This window comes from Hermetia illucens, chromosome 4, assembly GCF_905115235.1.
Source record: "Hermetia illucens chromosome 4, iHerIll2.2.curated.20191125, whole genome shotgun sequence".
NCBI classification, from domain to species: Eukaryota; Metazoa; Arthropoda; class Insecta; order Diptera; family Stratiomyidae; genus Hermetia; species Hermetia illucens.
The window spans coordinates 122177396-122199845 of NC_051852.1; the positions used below are offsets into that span (position 1 = coordinate 122177396).

At 43.6% G+C, this 22450-nt stretch overlaps 1 protein-coding gene across 2 annotated transcripts in view; it reads right to left on the reverse strand.

Annotated features, from left to right (window-relative positions):
• LOC119654183 (oxidative stress-induced growth inhibitor 2-like) overlaps positions 1–22450 on the reverse strand; it is a 223024-nt gene that overhangs the window by 170368 nt on the left and 30206 nt on the right. For both annotated transcript variants that reach the window (XM_038059372.1, XM_038059373.1), the window contains exon 2: positions 17721–17755. The gene's annotated coding sequence lies outside the window, so the exon portion shown is untranslated. The remainder of the gene's footprint in view (positions 1–17720; positions 17756–22450) is intronic.

Below are 22450 nucleotides of genomic sequence, written 5' to 3' on the forward strand. Positions count from 1 at the left end.
CATTATAAGAACTGGATTCAATACTCCCAGTAACTCTTCCAATGCTCTGTGCCCCCCACATTCGCTGTTTCCCGCAGCTCTGCCACCTGTCATTGTGAAAAGCTTGCTCCCAATTTTTGAAATCAGATTTAGCCAATCCTACTGATACTCGAATTGCTGGTTCCGGTCCCGGCATAGGGGAGATTGATCCCTCTTTCGCTAAAGCATCCGAAATTTCATTTCCCTCTGTATTCCTGAACGATTTTAGAAATGATCAAAGTACTACTCAACGTCCTCAATGCAGCTTGACTATCGCTGGAGATTGCGATGCGTCTGCTCTTCAACGGCTCGTCAGTCACCCAGTTTGCCGCGCTTAGGGTCGCATAAAATTCGGCTTGAAAAACCAGTGCATATTGTCCCAAAGGAAAAGCCCTCTTCTCGTTTTTATTCGACAGGTAGACTCCGGCTCCAGAACCCTCTTCTGCTTTTGAGACATCGGTGTAGAAGACTTCCCCCACGCATTCTTCTAGGACTTCCAAGTTCTTTCTAAGCTTCAAGGTAACTTCATATCTTCTACCAAACAAATGTATGGGGAGACGAGAATCGGAAGGCATTGTAAGAACTGGATTCAGTGCTCCTAGTAACTCTTCCAATGCTCTGTGCCCCCCAAATCCGGTGTTGCCCCATAGATCTAATCGAGTCTAGTCTATGAGGTGCTCTCATTGCACTGCTTTGAATAAATATCACCATTCAAAGTTACATCCTCTATCTTTGTGACCAAAGAACGATTAGAAGACTCACAGGACTTTTCACGCTGGTAAGCATGTTGGTTTTTATTAAGTGGGTTCGACCTAAGTCTAAGTCCACGAATGTGATGCTCCACCAGTCTCTCCAAATCTTTCAGCAAGAATGAAGTCAAGCTGATCTGTTCTTTGGATAAAAATAGTCATCTTTCGCAGGTTGCGGTATGAAGACTACCTTAACCTTCTGCAAAGAAGTAGGCACATAGCCCAAAACAAGATATACTAGAAAAATGTTTCTCAGCAATCGCTCTAAGTGATCTATACCTTCCTTTAGCTTTGCTGGATAGATGCCATCCATGGCAGCTACTTTGAAATGTTCAAAGGACATTATGACAACTCTCATCTTTTCATGGGTAATAATCGCTTTCGCAGTGTTCCAGTTCCCCTTGCAGCACTTGCGTGTTGAAGGGGTTGCAAGAACCGTAAACTCTCCCCCTGCCACTTCTCCCATCTGTTCCCCCGGGTGGTGTACTTCCAAGCGGGTCTGTACTGAATCCAGTCTGGAGCTCGCCCGGTTTTCTAAGAGAGTCGAACTCGGGCGACTCATCCCTTTTGAGGACTTTGCACAGCCTTGAAGTCTCTCTTTCGCCCTCCAGTTCGAACACCTAATGAGCCTTTTATATTCACGCTGCGAATTCCTGAAATTTAACCAGTCTTTTTATTACTTTTGTAAGCACGATTCAGAAGTCGCGTGGTTGATTTACTGAGTTTTTGCAGTTCCCGGTTCCACCAAGGAACTGTTTTGTCGCTTTGGGCGCTAGCTCTTTATAGCCCTCTAAAAGTATGCAGTTTACATTTTTCAATTCATCTTCTAGCGCGAAAGGAGCCCTTAGTCGCCTAGCGAACGAAGTTCATTGAACTTTGTCCAATCCGTTTTCCTACGGTTCCGTCTTTGTACTGCAGACTGTTCGCCTGCCTCGTCTAGCACTCACCAGTGTGTAATCAACTCTAACACTTTTGAGGTGCAGATTGTTAGGTCAATTACTTCGCTTCTTCTCAGTCCCACGAACGTAGAGGCGCACCCTACGTTTGCAGTCATAAGACCAGCTGAAGTGATGAAATCAAATAGCTTCTCTTCTCTTGGATTGCATTTGCTACTACCCCAACAAATATGTTGAGCATTCGCATCGCAACCTATTAAGACCACTTGATTCTGCATATGCCACCAGATCCCTATGCTCTTGCGTCGGTTGAGGATCTCAGCATGGTTGCCTCTAACCGTCTTGACATCAGGACGCAAGCTCTCGGTCTTATGGATTTTTCATCGTAGAAGATCCTAGCTCCCTTTATTGATCCAATGCCACAGATTGTGTTAAATCGAACCCACGGCTCTTGCACCAGAAGGATGTGGGGGAGAGCCTGCAGCTTTGTCATTCTCGCTGCCACTTGGAGGTACCGCAGTTCTCATGTCTTCATCCATGAAAAATCTTATCTCATCCCGCAGAGCATTCGTCTGTTTTCCACTTAGAACCTTGATTGGTTTGCGGTGTTAGGTTTGCATAGATTCGATCATTCGGACTGGCATCAAGTCAGTTCCGTTCAGGTCTCTTGTTTCCCTTTCTTCCGCATGTTCCTTGGAAGGTGTATGAGAAGTTACTAGCAGGTAGGATTTACTCTGTAGACCCTACACCAGTGCGAGCCCCCAGGCGAAGGTTCCGCCCCTGTATGCACTATCCTCCGCGCACGGGTCCATTGTGGGAGAGCGCACCGAAGATGCTGCAATCTGCTCTATATTGTGTGAGTCGAAGTCCATCATTGTTCTTCGCTCTCAAAATGGAGATGATGCTCTACAGATTCCTCATATGACTGAATTTCAGTCTATGGTGATTTCCCCGAGGCCCTTTCAGACTCTTTTGGTCCAGTTCGAATACAAAGTTGAAACCCTCCACGTTTGTAAATTTGTCCTTCCTGGCATTCATGAACTTTGCCCTCCAGTGTCCAAAGTCCATGCCCAGGTTCTGTTCTGGATGCCCTCTGCTTTCCTTCGAGGGCCCGGTAACCAACATCCGACATGCTCTGTCCTGCGTAGCTCAGTGTTCACAATAGTGAACTTGGGCCGACCGCCGGAACTCAAAGTTGGGATTACCTGCTGGAGCCACTTTAAGGCAGCCTCGTCAGTGCTCTCCAAATGGAGAAGCCCATCGCGAAAATCTTGATTGTTAAATCGTGGCTTCGTTCCAGGCTGCAGCATTTTTTCCACAGGCATTCCCGGAGGATGGTGAATTGCCCCTCTGACTTTTGCCATCCTTGGAGGAAACTCCCACGGCAGCAGTCAGAACAGAGGGTGAAGCTTGCGCATACGTCCTCTTCCTTCGGACCTTCGTGTCCGTATTCCAAGACATAATAACGTAATTAATAGAGGAATCTATAGGAGGTTTCAATTCATTACTTGATTTTAGTTTTCTTAGCAGGGGAACTTGACAATTCGGGATTATTTTCTCCAGAAAACTGATTTCCTTGATATTTTCTTTTTTAGGCGTTTTTTCTCAATGAGTTCCACGTTGGCCTTTCTTTCGACCACCCATTAATAATATTTTAAGGGGAAATTTACGAAGTTCAAGGGAACCTATTTATTTAAAAAAATTGACAAAGACAATTCACTCTCGCCATAATTATTACTCCTGTCTTGATATGTAGGATCTTCAACAAGATTAGATGCCGTCCTGTGCCAGAAAACTCTGACAGAATCGAACTGACTTACTCCAATTGGAGGAAACGAAACGCTCTAATCCCTTAACGGCCTGCAATAATGCTATTGAACTTCTTGGCAACAAAGTGGAGCTCCTGGAGAGCATTATAGTCCAGTGGCTGGGAGCGGGAGTATGCCAAGCAACAACGCCTTGATGCATGTGAACAACTTTGTTGTCCGTTGTTTTAGCAAACACGGTGCTGAAATCTCTATAGATTGTAACGGCGCATTTGATTACCTAAGTTAGTCGTCTGTGTTATTGAAACTTCGTGAGTATGGCTGCCCCGTAGAGGAGCTACTTCCATGGTAGGAAAGCATTCATGCAAGGCCTCAATGGCACTGTGTGAGTGAATGTGGCGCACAGGGATCTACCGCAGGCCCATCTATATGGAGCTCAATGATGGATGAACTATTGAGTGAGCTTAGTTCAATGGCTGATTATCTCGTCATTCTTGTCAAGGGGACAGCTAACTTAAGCTCGAGTCGCAAGTGCTAAGTGCATGCGCATCGTTAGTGCGTAGTCTCATAAAGTGATCGTTGCGGTCTTAATGGGAAAAACCGTCGTTTTGTTCCTGAAAGGCAACTTACGTCGTCCGATATCGGTCAATTTGCAGGGAGCGAAGTTGAAATTCCAGAAAAATTCGTGCAATTCATCGGCTTAAAAATTATAAGTCGCCAGGATCCGAGGAAATTACAGCGGACTTGGTTAAATATGGAGGCGACCAATTACACCAAGTGGTTCATCAACCTGTGCTCAAGGTGTGAGACAGCGAATCAATGCATGACGGCTGGCAAAGAGGCATTATCTGTCTCATACATAAAAAGGGAGATATCACACAGTGCAGCAATCATAAAGGTATCATGTTGCTGAGTATCATCTATAAGATATTCTCCGTTATCTTGCTAGGCCGGATAGCGCCATACACAAAGAACATCGTTGGCCCATGCCAAAGAGGCTTCACTCCAGGCAAATCAGCAACCGATCAGATTTTCTTTCTGTGGCAAGCGATTGAAAACTGTTGGAATATGGGCAACAGTTGCACCATCTATTCATCGACTTTAAAGCCGCCTATGATAGCATAGCCAGGGTAAAATTGTACACGGCCATGAGAAAATTCGGTATCCCAACGAAATTGATAAGGGTGACTAGGCTGACCTTGACCAATGTGCGAGGCCAGATAAAAGCAGCAGGATCACTCTCAAAACCATTCGACATCAACAACGATCTATAACAAGGGGACGCCCTATCATGCGTACTCTTTAACCTGGCCCTAGAGAAAGTGATTCGTGATGCTGGGGTAAATGCAAGAGGTACGATCTTCTTTAAGCCCACCCAATTACTGCCTTATGCTGGCGATATCGACATCATGGGAAGAACGCCCCGAGACGTACAAACTGCCTTCATTTAGATCGAGCAAGCGATGCGACACATTAATGAAGGCAAGACAAAGTATATGGTGGCAACGTCAGCACAAAAAACCAACCAACCAACAACATCAAACCGCGCTGATCAAACGGGAAGAATAAAGATAGGGAACTACAACTTTAAGACCGTTGATGATTTCTCCTATCTAGGGTCGAAAATCACAACCGATAACAGCTATGATGGTGAAATCTGCGTACAATTGTTGGCAGCAACACAGAGCCTATTTCAGCTTACAAAAGCTGTTCCGCTTGAAACGTCTCACCATAGGGTCAAAGCTCTTACTGTACAAGATAATGATCTTGGCAGCCCTCAAATATTCTTCGAAAACTTGCGCACTCTTGGCTGCGTTCCAGAGAAGAATCCTCCGAAACAGTTTTGGACCCCTACATGAGGATGGACGATTCCGTAGACTACATAACGACGAAATCTATGAGCGATACCATAACCGTCAAGTTGTGAATAAAATCCGGCTCAATAGGTTACGGTGGGCGGGTCACTTAATCAGTATTGATGAGGATGGTCCAGCCCGGAAAGTCTATAAGAGCAGTATCTATGGTAGAAAAAGAAGACGAGGCAGACCTTGCCTGAGATGGAGCGATACCGGTTGTTGCGCCGTTGATGATGATATATTCTGACATTCATCAATGCGGGTGCAAGTAGTCCCGTTTGATGAGGTTCACGTTTATCCATGGTCCGTTTTCCGCGCAAACTAAGTTTGGAGATACTTTCAACAACCAATCCAGTCCAAGACTCCTCTTGTGGCTCTGTAACTTTCGTTTTTCGTGTAGGCTTGTCAGCCCTAGACCATACTCTACCTGTAAAACTATTTAGTATTCATCCCGTTTTTATGCGTGGGGGGACCACCGTCATTCTTCTCCGTTTGAAGTTTTTCATTAGGAAAGATCTCCAAGTGATCGCCACGAGGAGATGGCGATAGGGTTTGGTAACAAACCTGTTGGTGTTGGATCAATCGGTGTTTTTGAGGTTTTGCGCTTCATAATAAATATCAATCAACGTTTTCGTAATGGGGCCTATTCTGCCATTTAACCGTACTACCTAGAAAGTAAGCAATCAGGGAACGCACATAAAAGTAAGGATCAAACTGTCAAATAAAGCATACTATGGCCAAAACGGAAACACAAGAGGGACCTTTCCTCAAGTAGAAAACAAACATTAAATGCTTTTGAAAGGAAGTTATTTAGCAGAATATTGAGAGTCGATCACTTTAAAGATGGATTCGAAGAAAGAAGATTAACCAGAGGTCCCAACCAACCATACGATGCGGGAATACCAGAAGGTAAGAGAAGGAGATAGTGTCGTTGATGGTCAAATATTACTATTTGTAGGGAATCGGAGGACACGGTCATCGAACCGAGATAGTTAGAAGCAAATTTTGAAGGAAACTAAGGACTGAAACGAGCTGCAATTCTGCAAACAAGAAGGACAGGGACTAATTGAATGATCTAGCGCTTCGGCTCTATATTTATCTTATCTATGGAGTAGTTCCTGGTTTGTAAATCTACAAAATGGAACCATAACGAAGCCTTGGTTTTTTTGTTGAAGTTTTTATTCGATTCGGTACGTGCTTTTTGAACACACTCTGTAATGGACTCTGAAGTCAATAGGAAGGAACGTGATTTAAATGACGTAAAGACACTAGGGGTAGCAGGGGCTTGCAAATATTTTCTCGTGATTGCTTCTGTGTAGTTGGTGGTCCCACTGAAAATGCTCACCATTTCTGAATTTTACAACTCTCCTCTCTTGATTAAGAAAGACTTCAAGGCTTCAAGTGGCTTACTAGCTTGCATGATTTTTATTAATAAAATTAAAGAAAAGTGAAAAGTTGTCAGATGAATGGATGATACAATATTTCTTTAGGCTAGGTTAGAATGGAACCATTTTCGATTTTCAAGGCGGTTACCACCAAAATGAAGAAATCGCTCTGGAAAAAGTAGAAGACGAGTCTCCGGAATTTCCGGAAGAAATTGGGAAAGATTATCGTGGGATGTTAATGGTTTCAAGAAAATTGCCTAATTCGTTTTTGAAGCTAATAGAATATCACTCTCGCCCACCAATTACTCTAAATTTTAGTCATGGAGCTAATTGAGGCACTTCTGATACCAAGAAATCTATTAATAATCTATTCTACATAAATTCACTGGATATTTTCTGCATTTTTCCTGCAATGATTTCCTCGCGTGCCTTTTACGAGTAAACAATAATTGAGCTAAGAAAAAAGCAACAGTTTTCAGTTAATTTTAGTGACGAGGGCTCTCGCTCATGTAGGACTTAAAATATTTAATTGACTCCATGCTTCTGACATTAAGACATGAATATGACTTTTTGCAGCCAAGACATCTGGGCTAGATCAAACAGAAAATTATGTCGATCATTTATGTGAATGAGGATATCCTGCAACATAGAAATATTAATAGAACTGCGATGCCTCCGAATGTTGGGTGAAGGCAGTTAAACGCAAAGTTGAAGTATGAACGGAATATCACTGAGGAAGCTGCCAAGAGGCAAATAATGTTTATTCCACAATTTCACCAAATATATTTTCACGATGTGATCTTGTAGGAAAACATATATCAATCATTTGTTTGATAAATTTGAAGGAATAGTCGTTTATTTTACAATAGCATGACATTAACACTAGATTTATTGGTGTTATATTATTAGGCCCCCGCATAGTGTCTCGCCATTCAGTCCTCATTTTTAATTCAATGTCTCCTCTAATTCGATGGTTCGTTGTTAGATGAAATAGAATTTCGGGACATTCTGAATGATGGGATGTGTGAATTTTCTCGAGCAGCAAAATAGATTTCTTACTATAAACAAGAAATGCAAACCGATATTTGGATTCGGATAATATTGAAAGACGGATCAAAGCAGTATTTCTAGATTGAAATATTTTTTTCGACACCGTAATTTTCTCACAATTTGTTCATTTCGATGAGAATGAGTGAAATAATCATAAAAATGCTATTTTGTGTGAAAACTTTTGCTGAATGCGCCATTGAACATGTTAATCCTTGAAAAATGTCAGAATTTGATAAAATGTTCTTCCTGAAATTCTTCAAATGCGATCAAGAGGAATTTAAACTCAAAAATTGTACAATTCCTTGAACATGCGATTTGGGGCGTTCTCACTAAAATAAATTCTTAAAATTTTCAAATTCAAATTCAATTGTCAAATCTAAGAACTAATTCATTTGACCGGAATGGTCAAGACGTAGTAACATTTCAGAAGAGCAATTCGAATTCATTACAGAAGCCAGAAAACTATTCCCCTACTTTGCAAAATGTACATCTGTAAAGATGAGTACTGGTTAAGACCTTTAATTTGACACCACTGAAATTACCCTACTCCTTTGCGTGCATAGGGAGTTTCCCTAAACCCCACATTCATCAAACCATTTACTGAATGCCCCTGGTGGTCAAAGGATAGTATAGGCCCAGGGCAAAACGTGGATTGGTATCCACGATGAAGCATAAAATCTGAAACCAACACAAGCAGCTCGACTACCAAACCCTATCTCCACTTCCCCGTGGTTACAGCTGGGAACTCCTTCTTAACGAAAAGCTGCAGACGGAGAGTAATGAAGGCGAGTCTCCCGCGCCTAAAAACGGGACAAATTGTACCAACTGGTCCTCCAGGTTGGGAGTTGGGTAGGGCTGACAACCTTACACGGAAAACCAACGTTACGAAGCCACAGAAGGAGCCTCGGATAGGATGGACTTTACAACGACGAACCCGGTAACGAAAACGGAATAACGATTTGCGCATTTTCTCATGAAACGTGCGCTCCCTGTATAGAGATGGGACAGCCAAACAGCTAGCTGATACCCTATCCCAATATAGGCCTCACGTAACAGCGTTGCAGGAAATACGTTGGACAGGTTTTCTGGAGAAGAGCCACTACACCATATATTATAGTGGCCATCCCGCAAATAATTTACTCGGAGTAGGTTTGTTAGTCAGCCAAAATATGAAACCCGCAGTTATAGGCTTTAAAAATATAAGCGAAAGGCAACACACTCCGCGCTTGTGAGGGGAATTTAGAAATATAAGCCTCATAAACGTTCACGCTCCTATAGAGGAAACTGAAGAGTCGGAGAAGGATACCTTCTACGAGGCAAAAGAACGAACCCTCGGAGCCTGTCCCAGGTATCATATCAAAATCATACTTGGGGATTTTAACAGCCAAGTAGGGATGGAGCCCATATTAAGGCGATACGTTGGCTCCCATAGCTTACATCAAAATACAAATGATAACGGACTGCGGATCATTCAATTAGCAGTGTAACACGAAATGGTTGTTGGAAGTACCAGGTTTGTTCGGAAAGCGATCCACAAACAAACCTGGGTCTCTCCAGACGGAACCACTTTCAATCCACCTCTCAGCGCTGATGAATGTCAGATATATAGGGAGACCAATATAAATTCGGATCACTATCTCATTGGCATGGTGCTCCGAGCTCCGAGAATCCCCTCTGGCAGTCAGGTGAGAGCTAACACTGAAACCATTCACAACGCAGCCCTACACAACACCTATAAGGGGAAAATGAATGCCGCAACAGCGATCCTGCAGATGAAGCATCAACAAATGATCTTCGCAATCACCTGAAGAACGTTATCATAAATACGGCCACAAGCATACGTGGCCTCAGGCGCAAAAACAGTCGGAACGGCTGGTTCGACGATGAATGTAAGCTAGCAACGGAACGGAAGAATGCTGCATACCGAGTAATGTGGTATTCTCAAAGAACGCGGGCACGCGCGGATACTTATCACGAACTGCGGCGAGCGGAGAAGCGATTTCACAGACGGAAAAAGGAAGCCTGGAAGAACCAACAGGTCGAACAGGTAAACTTGAAAAATAAAGGGAGCAAAGTTTTACCAAAAGGTCAGCAGGATGATGCCTTATACACCCCGTTGCTCATCCTGCCGAGACAAAGCGGGAAATTGGATTCCCGACAGAATGGACATATTGGAGCGATGGGCTGAGTACATTGATGTACTGCTGACCAACCAGATTATCGGCGAGTTGGAGGTCCCGCCAACTGAAGACGACGGACGAATGCTGCGATCAGCAAGTCTAGAAGCAACAGCCGAATTGGTTGATATGAAGGCGACCAATCAGACCAAGCGGTTCAACTTATGCTCAAGGTATGGGGCAGCGAATCAATGTCTGACGATTGGCAACGAGGCATTATCTGTCCCATACAAAAAAAGGGAGATATCACGCAATGCAGCAATTATAAAGGTATCACGTTGCTGAATACCATTCATAAGATATTCTTCGCTGTCTTGTTACGTCGGATAGCCCCATACGACCAGAACATCATTGGTCCATACAAAGAGGCCAGTCCAGGCAAATCAGCAGCAAATCAGATTTTCGCTCTGCGGGAAGCGATGGAAAAACTGTTGGAATATGGACATCAGTTGCACCATCTTTTCATCGACTTTAAAGCCGCCTATGATAGCATAGCCAGGGCAAAACTGTACATGGCTATGAGAGAATTCGTTATCCCGACGAAATTGATAAGACTGACTAGGCTGACCCTGACCAATGTGCGAGACCAGATAAAAGCAGCAGGATCACTCTTAAGACCATTCGACATCAACAAAGGTCTACAACAAGGGTGTGCCCTATTATGCGTCCTCTTTAACCTGGCTCTGGAAAAAGTGACTCGTGATGCCGAGGTAAATGCGAGGGGTATGGTCCTCTTTAAGTCCACCCAACAACTATGCTGACGATATCGACATCATGGGAAGAACAACCCGAGATGTACAGTCTACCTTTGTCCAGATCGAGAAGGCGGCGAAAATCTTGGGCTGGACATTAATGAAGGCAAGACGAAGGCCACCATATAGTGGGGTATCGTAAATTTTTAGAATATATAATACTAAATATACTATATTTTTGACTATACTACAGTTACAGTTATTAGTTTTATTGGAGTAGTTATTGGAACGGAAAATATTTGGGAGCCTAGATACGGTGTGTATGGATCACTATATTTCTTCCAGATTTTTCGGTTGATTCACTTCTGAGAATAGGTCCTTGAAATAATTTGCTCCTGGCAGCGCCTAGTCGACGAGGTGTGGTAGGTATCAACGGGGACTTGATTAAAACTGAAAAGTCGCAGCACTGGGGAAACCCTATCAACTTATTGCCGAACAAATGGACCGTGCCGTATGGGCATTATTCGCTGCGCATCCCGGCCGAATTGATGTCAATAGTGCAAATGGCCCCAAGGATTGCCCAGTTTTCCCCATAAAAGAGTTAGAAGAAGCAGTCCTTTCTATGATAAATGAGAAGGCACCAAGATTCGATGGGATCTCGGCAGAGTTACTCTATCATCCATTGGACTTGGTGTTCGGCGCATTCAATGCTTGTTTGAAGAAAGCATTTTTTTTAGTCACTACAAAGAACGAGGCTTGTGCTGATCAGCAAAGGGAAAGGAAACTCTGAGCTGCCATCAGCATCCGAAACGGGGGCACTGTCTCAGAGCCGGGTCTAATAATGACCTCCATCGCTCTTTTTGTTAAAGAGCCCCAGAAAATCTATAAGCATAAGAGAGCTTCTAAGCGGGCATGAAGGTTTTCCGTCTTACCTGCACAAGATTGGGAAGGCACGGTCTCCTGACTATGTATTTTTGAATCGCAGTTTTCTTGTGGAAGTTTGGATGGGATTCTAACTCTATGTAGACACATGAGAGCTCCTTTCGGACAACAGTGTCAAAGAGGTACTGACAGATAGAGCTGTGTTGTGCATCGCGTTCGGGTTCTCCTTATCGCGAAGAAAATTGAGTTCCACCTGAGGAGGGACCAGATCATCGGGGGATCTTTGAACTGGCAAATTCCTTTCCACTTCCCCACTATCGTTGGCGAAAGGAATTCCTGATATGAAGGCTCCCTAAGGAGAGAGAAAAGGAGAGCTAGTCATAAATAATGTATCAAACAAATTATGATAGTTCTCTGATGACACGAAGGTGTTTAGTTGGTATGTTTACTGTTACGGGAGTATGTCAACAGATTCCCCAATCAACTCCGAAAAAATAGTTGCCAGCAGGTTAGCCGACGTCGAAACTAATTCTGCCTGACGGTTAGGTTTAAATTGAACCGGAAAGGAATGAGAAAAACCATATTATGACTCACAAACGACGTCTATACCACTACCAAGAGAAGCAGCTGACAAGCTCCTAAACGTTGGGATAGTGTGTATTGGATGGGTATTCAGTCGCCATAGAGAATCTCTTTGAAGAGAGTGTTTTATGTGTGCGGATGTTCCAAGGGCATGTGAAATGTTGTCCATAAATTTCACCACTGTGGTATAGACGTGCGGTAAAACTAGACGGCACATACTTCTTCTGTACGAACAAGTCTCATATTGGCCAAGTTCGAGAACATGTTGGGCTCAGTCTCGGCCGCAAAGAAAAGAAAAAATCATTGTTGTTGTTGTTTTCTTCTGGAGGCTTTCAAGCAGGATCTGATTTCTTTGTTGACCTAACTTTCTTTTGTCCATCAGTAATTCGCGATATGTTTTGGAAATCAGTGAAGACTACACAGATATAGAAGGATCTTAGAGAGGCCTACCCGCGAAAAAGTGAGGGAGACTTTGCAAAAGTAATGGAAAAGCCAATATTTATTAAAACGCGAAATCGCGCGCGAGGATCGCGAAATGAATGCAACTCATGCTTGTCGAAACAATACATATCTCCCATTAGGAGGGTCATCTGCTAGTAGGATAAATTATTGGCTGATCTACGAGACTTGGGACCCCCATTATGTGGATGGAATCTAATTTGCGGCTTCGAAACGTCCATACCTAGTGCTGGTGTTTAAAGCTGGAAAAACTAATAAAACATCGCCGCAAAAAACTGTGGCTGCAAAACAAGTCATTGCTATAAAGAAGTAGTTAAAGAAAGCTGAAATGGTACTTGTGGAGAATAAAAGGAAGGCAATAAAGGACCTAACCAAGCATAATAATAATGATTCGAATTCCAAAGAACGTGTATAGAATTCTCGGATATGGATCCTTTGCATAGACCAGTTATTCCCAGGCTCTATGCATCTCCAGCAACTCCGGGAACTCTATCTCAAATCAATGATGAAATTGCATCCCGACTGTGTGCTGATATGTCGCTACTGCAACTACAATCACTTGTGTATTGTGGTGCAGTTACGGCTGTCAGATTGGATGGTCAGAAGATTCGTTTTCGTGTTATTGATTTGAGTGACCAAAGAGATCCACCATGGAAAATTTGTCTAGAACGGCGGCGGGACTCACTAAGGCCGGACATTGCTGGACTGATTCAGATCAGAATGCAACATACGCGAGGAACCAGCCCGCTCAGCATACTATGCATACTGAGTGGATCACTGCCGAAGACACCCGCCATGCCAATACGCCTGGCATGAATTTTGCGGATGTTACCGTGGAAGTGGAAGTTCGTCGAGCCATCAACAGCTCGAAAAACTGGGGGGGCCCAGGTCTGGATCGGGTGCAAAATTTCTGGTATAAGGAATTTACCAGCGTACACAGTTGGTTGGCACGCAGTATAAATGAGGTTATGAGTCGGCCGGAGGAATTTCCACCCTTCCTCACTGCGGGAATTACCTACCTTATCGATAAGGACACGGTGCAGGACCCGCAGACACAAGACCGATTACATGCTGACCAACCCTCTACAAACTCATAACGTCCATTATTAGTGGAAGGATCAATGCGCACCTCGTGACCAACGACATTCTGTCCGAGGAGCGGAAGGGCTACCGAGTTGGGTCAAGGAGTTGCAAAGAGCAACTCATTATCGACTCGGTAGTTGTAGGACAAGCAACTAGAGGCCAGAGAAACCTCTTCAGTTTTTATATCGATTATGCCAAGGCTTTTGATAGCGTTCCGCATACCTGGCTAATCGACATCCTACATTTGTATCGCATTGATCCGAAACTAATAAAATTTTTTGCCAACAGTCATGGAAGGGTGGCATACCACCTTATCAGTGCGTACATCTGAGGGTGCTAATACCTCAGAGCCCATCCGTATGCGGAGGGCATCTGCCAGGGGGATTCGTTGAATCCCCTTTGGTTTTGTATGCACTGAACCCCCTTTCATGCCTACTGAATTATGCTAGAGGGCATGGTTTTGCAATAAAGTGTGGTCTATGTGCTAAGTGCGAACTGACACACTTGATGTATTTAGATGAAATCAAGCTGCATGCTGGTACTGAGAATCAACTTAGAAGTCTGTAGAGAATAATAGACATGTTCGGCCGTGATATTTGGATGGAGTTTGGATTAGACAAGCCATCTGCAAAGGTCATCACGAGCCGCATGCCGCATGCTTCGGACCTCCACATCGAAGCTATGACCGACACAGAATTCTACAAGTATCTAGGAATTCTTCAAGGAACCCATGCTCGAGTTGGTAATCTGAAGGATGCTCTGCGACGTGTAAAGCTGGTGCTGACATCGCATCTCTCGGGGATGAATAAAATAAGCGCGTTGAATGTGTTCGCTATCCCTGCACTAGCTTTTGCATTCGGAATATTGCCGTAGACGGAGATCGATTTGGAAAACGTCCAGCCGCGGATACGTACAACTGTGTCCAAATTCCGAACGCATCATCCAACCGGAGGTAGGGGCGTGGTTGACGTGGCGGCGCAACATCATCGCTTAGTTGACTCGCTGCGCGCTTATTTTTATAGCAAGGAGCAGGCGAGTCCTTTGTATGCGGCTGTTTGTAAGGCAGACTGTGGACTGACTCCAATTAACTTGAAGGATCGATCATTCAATCCTCTCAGTGAGGTGAAGTCGGACCAAGAGCGGGTCGATGAATAGAAGTCGAAGGCAATGCATGGTAAACACGTGAATTGTCTTTGGCAGCCATTTGTCGATTTGCATTTGTTGAACAGATGGCTGTGCTGGGGAACTTTTTGCTGAGACGGAGAGGATCATGTGTGCCATTCAGGACGGCATGGTCGCCACCCGAGCTTATTAAAATCTCATCAGGAAAGAACGGGTGGAGAACGACCAGTGCAGAGTGTGTAGTTCGGCGTAAGAGACGTTGAACCATCTCATTTCTGGCTGTACTATTATGGCACCGGTGCACTACATCACCAGGCATAATGCTGTATGTAAGGTTATCCATTAAAACCTTGCATACAAGCATGGACTGTACACGGGAACATGTCCGGTTTGCCGATATGAACCAGAAACAGTACTTGACAGTTCTGCTTACAGCATGTATTGGGACCGGCAAGTTCTGACTGATCGCCATACTCCACACAACAGGCCTGACGTACTGTTAGTTAACAAGTCGGATCGCTCCGCGTATATTATTGATGTTGCTATCCCCCATAATAGCAACATTGAACGGAAGTACGTGGAGAAGAAGGTGAAATATGAGCCATTGGCTCAGGAAATCAAGGAAATTTGGCGTCTTGATCGGGTGGTTGTATAATAGTTCCCATAATATTGTCAGCTACAGGTATTGTACCTAAATCCCTCACGGCTTCCCTTGATGTCCTGGGACTTTCGTAGTCTAGTTCAAACCATGCAGAAGTACACCATTCTGCATACGTGCTCGATGATGCGGGGAGTACTCGACGGATTCTCCCATTGACCTAACACCGGCCACCACCACCAGCGCCCCTTTAGTTTTTAAGTAGGTAGGATCGTCCGAGCCTAAAAGCTTGTCCCTTAGTGCTAGTACTAGGTAAAATCCGGCATTTGCCGAGATTGTGATAACTCGGAAATAATAATAACCGTTGGTGCAACAATCCATATTGGCTCAGGGCCTTGAAGTGTGTTAGAGCACTTCATTCAATACTGTAACCATACACTGCAGTAATCCCTATATTAGGCAATGTGGTCGGCATTGCGCCTGCCAGAGATAATTAGCTTGATTTGAATCAAGTACTCATTCACAGCTGAGGCGACTGGTATCCGACATCCAGTCTGCTCTAGCCACTTGAACCATCCGAACAGCAACCATAGTAAGGTAAGCTCACCAGAACTCAGAATCACATCATGACCTCAAAACCAGGTGTTAAATACCTTAGAGTGATTATAGACTGCTTATAGCGAGAGTGGTGACATATGGCATATTCAACGTAGTGTGAGGGGAGCAACAATGGCAAGGAAGGTTCAGTTGGGAGTGTAATCGATATTTCTCGGTTGTCCGCGGAGAAAACGGCAGCACTACCATCTGCAAAACACACATATAACTAGTTACAGTTGGCATTTTATGTTACAAAAAAGCTTACAAATGGCTAAATCAGTGACAGATGGGTATCGGAACATTCTTAGGAAATATTTCCTTTTCGATTTGATGTTAAAGGGATACATACTCAAATAGAAGGTAGATAATCACTTGAAAAGCACAGAACAGATAAGAGGTCTTAGTAGATAACGTAAGTTACACGATGCTCTCTTTTTCGAAAATTGGCGAACCCGGATACTCGATCGAAAAGAGTACAGACAATGACTTCGGAAGGTCAACTAACGACATCGGACTCTAGTGCTATGGAAGAAGAAGATTAGGAACATGTCCACGATTTCGAGTAGTTTTAGATATCAAACTCTATCAAGATGGACACCAAAATCTTTTTGTATGATAGCGTTTAAAGCCAGCAGTATTAAGTAAGTATCCGGATGCCTCAAGTGGTTAGAGCGCTGGGCTGTCGCGGTTCAAATTTCACTGATTGCAGAGGGATTTGCTATGTGACTGGATCTCGGATAGCAGTCGACTCAGATGTGAATGAGCACCTGAGTCAAATCAGGGTAATAATCTCATGCGAGCACAATGCTGGCCACATTGCCTCCTATAGGGTATTGTAATCCTGTAGTGTACCGTATAAAGGGTCGCATTGAAATCATTCTTTGGTAGATGCGTAGATGGTAACAAAGGAATGTCGTCTGAGGCTTAAGCGCCCTCAATAGTTCTATTTAAAATTTTTAAAAGGGACATTGTTGAATAATGGCTTTAACTTGAGGATTTGAGGTTCCTATTGGCGAATTCCTGATCTAATCAACACTGTCAATTACAGAAACTCATTTTGAAGTAACTTTTCATGAAACAAGCTGGATCTTAACAATGATCATTGTTCTGTGGGTTACTAATTTTCACCAGGTTATTGATTAGTAGATGCGATTTAGTTAAATGCTACAATGCAAAAGTGTAAAACGAAACAATTGAAGTGAACATGTCTGTCCTACACGACAACGCGATCCTTCTGGCATCATTGCAATTGCCTCTCTTTTTATATTAATTTACGTGAAAACCACGTTATGTCGGATAAAAAATTGCTATCGCGCTTACTGGGAACAACGGAAATATTGTTGAGCAGATAATTAGCTGCAATTAACGAGCTGTCCAGTATATAGGTCATCATTGATGTTTCCCAACTTGAATCTATGATTTTGGGAAATGTTTTGCTCCTGCAATATGTAATCATGACCCATTAAAGAACATAAACATACCTAATTCTAGGAAAATACAGTCCAGTTCTAACAAATTCAGGTTAATTGGCTTAGAAGACATAAACACAATTGACCCAAAGATCTCAGCAAGTGGGAAGGGTGTTTATGATCCATCAAAACATAATGCGGTTGTAAAAACAATCTTTAAACGTTTTGTGATTTCGATATAACAATAGAAAATTGCCCACATTTTGGACTATTTTTAAAATGGAATAAAATTTGGGCACGGGTGATCCCGGTGCGGGTCAAAAAACAGGAAATCTAGTTCTGAAGTAGCTGCTGAATCATTCCTCTATGAACTGCTGAGATTTTCAATTCAATATTTACCTTTTGTTTGAGGCGCTTGTGACGGTGATGGGTATCTGGAAAATAATTTTTAGTCTATTAGTCAATATGTTCCGTATAAACGCTTGAAGATAATTAGAAATTTTGATTATATTTTCAGGATTTGTTTGGAAGTGAACACCAAAAGAACTAATAAGATATTTTTTAGTATATGCATGATCGTAAAGAACTTTTTCATAAAGTTTACATAGATGGACGTTAAGGCGCTCTATTGATTTTCAAACTCTGAAAAACCCATTTTTTCATCATTTCTTATATAATAACACTTATCAGATGGAGATAAGAAGGGCAACTTACTAATACCGAGGGGTAGCATCACAACGAAATTTCATTCCAGTAAGCAGGTTCAAATAATATGGAGCAGTAGACCAAACTGGGAGAGCTTGAGACTGACCTTTTGTTTAAATCACTGTAACACTGACAAACTCTTATAGCAGAGGGAGCGGGGGCAAGGGTCATTAGTCTAAGGAAAATTTCATCATCATTAACGGCGCAACAACCGGTATCCGGTCTAGGCCTGCTGTAATAAGGAACTTCAGATATCCCGGTTTTGCGCCGAGGTCCACCAATTCGATATTCCTAAAAGCTGTCTGGCGTCCTGACCTACGCCATCGCTCTATCTTAGGCAGGGTCTGCCTAGTCTTCTTTTACCACCATAGATATTGCCCTTATAGGCTTTCCTGGCTGGATCATCCTCATCCATACGGGCTAAGTGACGCGCCCAGCGTAACCTATTGGGCCGGATTTTAACGGGGATGGTCATGGTATCGCTCATAGGTTTCGTCGTTATGTAGGCTACGGAATCGTCCATCCTCATTGGAGGAGGCCAAAGATTCTTCGGAGGATTCTTCTCTCGAACGAGGCCAGGTGTTCACCATTCTTCTTGCTAAGAACTCAAGTTTCCGAGGAATACATGTGGACTGGCAAGATCATTGTCTTGTACAGTAAAAGATTTGACCCTATGGTGCGACGTTTCGAGCGGAACAGCTTTTGTAAGCTGAAATAGGTTCTGTTGGCTGACAACAACCGTGCGCGGATTTCATCATCGTAGCTGGTATCGGTTGTGATTTTCGACCCTAGATAGGAGAAATTATCAACGGTCTCAAAGTTGTAGTCTCCTATCTTTATTCTTCCCGTTTGACCAGTGCGGTTTGATCTTGTTGGTTGGTTAGTTTCCGGTGCTGATGTTGCCACCATATATTTTGTTTTGCCTTCATTGATCTGCAACCCAAGATCTCGCGCCAAGCACCGCCTGCTCGATCTGGATGAAGGCAGTTTGCACGTCTCGGGTGGTTCTTCCCATGATGTCGATATCGTCAGCATAGGCCAGTAGTTGGGTGGACTTAAAGAGGATCGTACCTCTTGTATTTACCTCAGCATCACGGATCACTTTCTCCAAGGCCAGGTTAAAGAGGACGCATGATAGGGCATCCTATTGTCGTAGATCGTTGTTGATGTCGAATGGTCTTGAGAGTGATCATGCTGCTTTTATTTGGCCTCGAACATTGGTTAGGGTCAGCCTAGTCAGTCTTATTAATTTCGTCGGGATACCGAATTCTCTCATCGCCGTGTACAGTTTTACCCTGGCTATGCTATCATAGGTGGCTTTAAAGTCGATGAATAGATGGTGCAACTGGTGTCCATATTCCAACAGTTTTTCCATCGCTTGCCGCACAGAGAAAATCTGATTTGTCGCTGATTTGCCTGGAGTGAAGCCTCTTTGGCATGGGTCAATGATGTTCTGGGCGTATGGGGCTATCCGGCCTAGCAAGATAGTGGAGAATATCTTATAGATGGTACTCAGCAACGTGATACCTCTATAATTGCTGCACTGTGTGATATCTCCCTTTTTATGTATGAGACAGAGAATGCTTCTTTGCCAGTCGTCATGCATTGATCTCTGTCTCACATCTTGAGCACAGTTTGATGAACGACTTGGTGTAACTGGTCGCCTCTATATTAAACTAATTCAGCTGTAATTCCATCGGCTCCTGGCGAGTTATGATTTTTAAGCCGATAAACTGCACGGACTGTTTCTTCTATACTTAGTGGTGGCAGAATTTGTCCGTCGTCTTCAGTTGGTGGGAACTCCAACTCGCCGATGTTCTAGTTGTTCAGTAGCTCAACAAAGTACTCAACCCATCGCTCTGATATGCCCATTCTGTCGGAAATCAGATTTCCCCCTTTGTCTCGGCAGGATGAGCATCGAGGTGTATAAGGCTTCATCCTGCTGATTTGTTTGCAAAACTTCCGCGGCTGGTGCCGTTACTTCCTGTACTTTTCTAGTTCACAGACTTGCTGCTTCTCCCAGGCTTCCTTTTTCCGTCTGTGAAGTCGCTTCTCCGCTCGACGGAGTTCATGATAAGTCTCTGCGCGTGCCCGCGTTCTTTGAGAATGCAACATTACTGGGTATGCGGCATTATTCCGTTACGTAGCTAGCTTACATTCATTGTCAAACCAGCCGTTCCGAATTTTTTTGCGGCTGGGGCCAAGTATGTTTGTGGCCGTATTTATGATAACGTTCTTCAGGTGGTTGTGAAGATCATTTGTTGATGCTTCATCTCTAGGACCTCTGTTGACTGCGGTTATTGCGGCATCCATTTCTCTCTTATAAGTGTCGCAGAGGGCTGTGTTGTGGATGGCTTCAGTATTCACTCTCACCTGATTGTCAGAGGGGATTGTAGGTGGTATCGTAATTCGTGCTCGGAGCACCATGCCATAGATTGTGGTGCGAGTCTATATTGGCCCTCTATGTGTTCTGATATTCATCAAGGTTGAGAGGTGTCGGCGTTCAATTAGCACGTGGTCAATTTGGTTGAAAGTGGTCACGTCTGGACAGGCCCACGTATGTTTGTGAACCGATTTCCGCGCAAACCAGGTACTTACAACAACCATTTCGTGCGATACTGCTAACTAACTAATGCTCAATCCGTTATCATTGATATCCCTATGTAAGCTATCAGAGCCGACGTATCGCCTGAACACAGGCTCCGTCCCTACTTGACTGTTGAAATCTCCAAGCATTATTTTGATGTCATACTTGGGACAAGCTTCGAGGGTCCGCTCAACTGCCTCGGAGAAAGTATCCTTCTCCGACTCTGCATTCTCCTCTGTTGAGGCGTGAACGTTTATGGGGCTTATATTTGTAAACTTGCCTCGCAAACGCAGAGTGCATAGCCAGTCGCTTATATTTTCAAAGCCGATAATTGCAGGTTTCATTTTTTGGCTCAGTATGGAATCTACTCCGAGCACATGGTTTACTGGATGGCCGCTATAATATATGGTGTAGCGGCTCTTCTCCAGGAAACCAGTCCCTGTCCATCGCATCTCTTGCAACGCTGTTACATCAGCCCTATATTGGGACAAGGTATCGGCTAGCTGCTCAGCAGCATTCGGTCTGTACAGGGAGCGCACGTTCCATGAGAAAGGGAAAGGAAAACTTACTTCGAAATAATGAGAGAACATACTATACTAGGCGAAAATATAAGCCATAGATCGCTGTGCCTACTTTAACCTCTAAATTAGTAAATTAAATACACTTGGTTCACACAAGAACGTCTGGATACACTGGACTCCAGGCCGTATTGGGTTGGAAGGTAACGATGCAGCGGATTTGCTAGCCAAGAAGAATGTAGGAACGCTGTTAAATGGACTAGAAACGATTGAAAAAACTACACTGTCTAAAGTTACCAGGAATGGAACAGTCTACGATGTTCATGGAGAAATGGTCCTGCAGAATTATTTAAACTTCACCAAGAAGAACCTTAGGGTTATAGTGAGAAGTGTCTCGGCAGGCCAAACCACCACTGGAGAACCTAAGGAAATTTGCGTAAACTGTCTGCAGATTCGATGAGGTGAATTCCATAGGGGAATGCTAGCTAAAATAGCTAGAGATAGGAAACATCCTCAAACTCAATTCGACATACTATATTTAATAGGTACACTATAGCTACAAGGAAACACAGTCCAACGGAGGAAGACAAGCAATTCTAGGTAATCTGTGTAAATCAAGCATAGGCACAAGAGGAAGGAGGTAGTAGGGTAGTAGGAATAACAGAAATGTTACACAAAAATCGGTGTAAATGGCGTGTACCTTCTATTGATTCGCATTAGAAAATTTAGCAATAAGGCTGGTAAAGTCAAGTAAGTTGGAGGCAGCATACAACCGCTATACGTCAACTAGTCGGAGGCACACTGGAATCAGAACATCTAGGACAGTTACCTGGTGCACTGGGGCTTTTGATATTGAGACATTTCTGGCGGTCATAAAAAGGAGTCGCGTTTCGAAGGGTCACAGTTCCGTTTGGGAAAGGTGGAGCAATAATGTCAAGGTTTAACTGACACTACAATGCCTCGACGGCGTTTACACCACAGCAAGAACTAAAACTACTGATGGAATCAGGAAATCTTGATGTTTAGTGCATACAGAATTGTAATAAATATAAATACGCGGGTAAAAATCACTCCAAATTACACCAACTTTTCTTTAAAATAAATGCAATGCTTTTCCAAAGCAGAAACAGAGTAGACCTCGGGCAATGGTTCATCAGAACGTCTTTTTGATCCGCGGATTTACCAATGAGGAGCTTCAAGAGACACTATGGACCACAAATTTCCAGGATTGGAAACCTAGCGGTTCATAAGCACATTTGAATTTGAAATATGAAGTGCTTCCCTCTTAGTGCGGGAGGCAGAAATTGGTGCTGCTACCG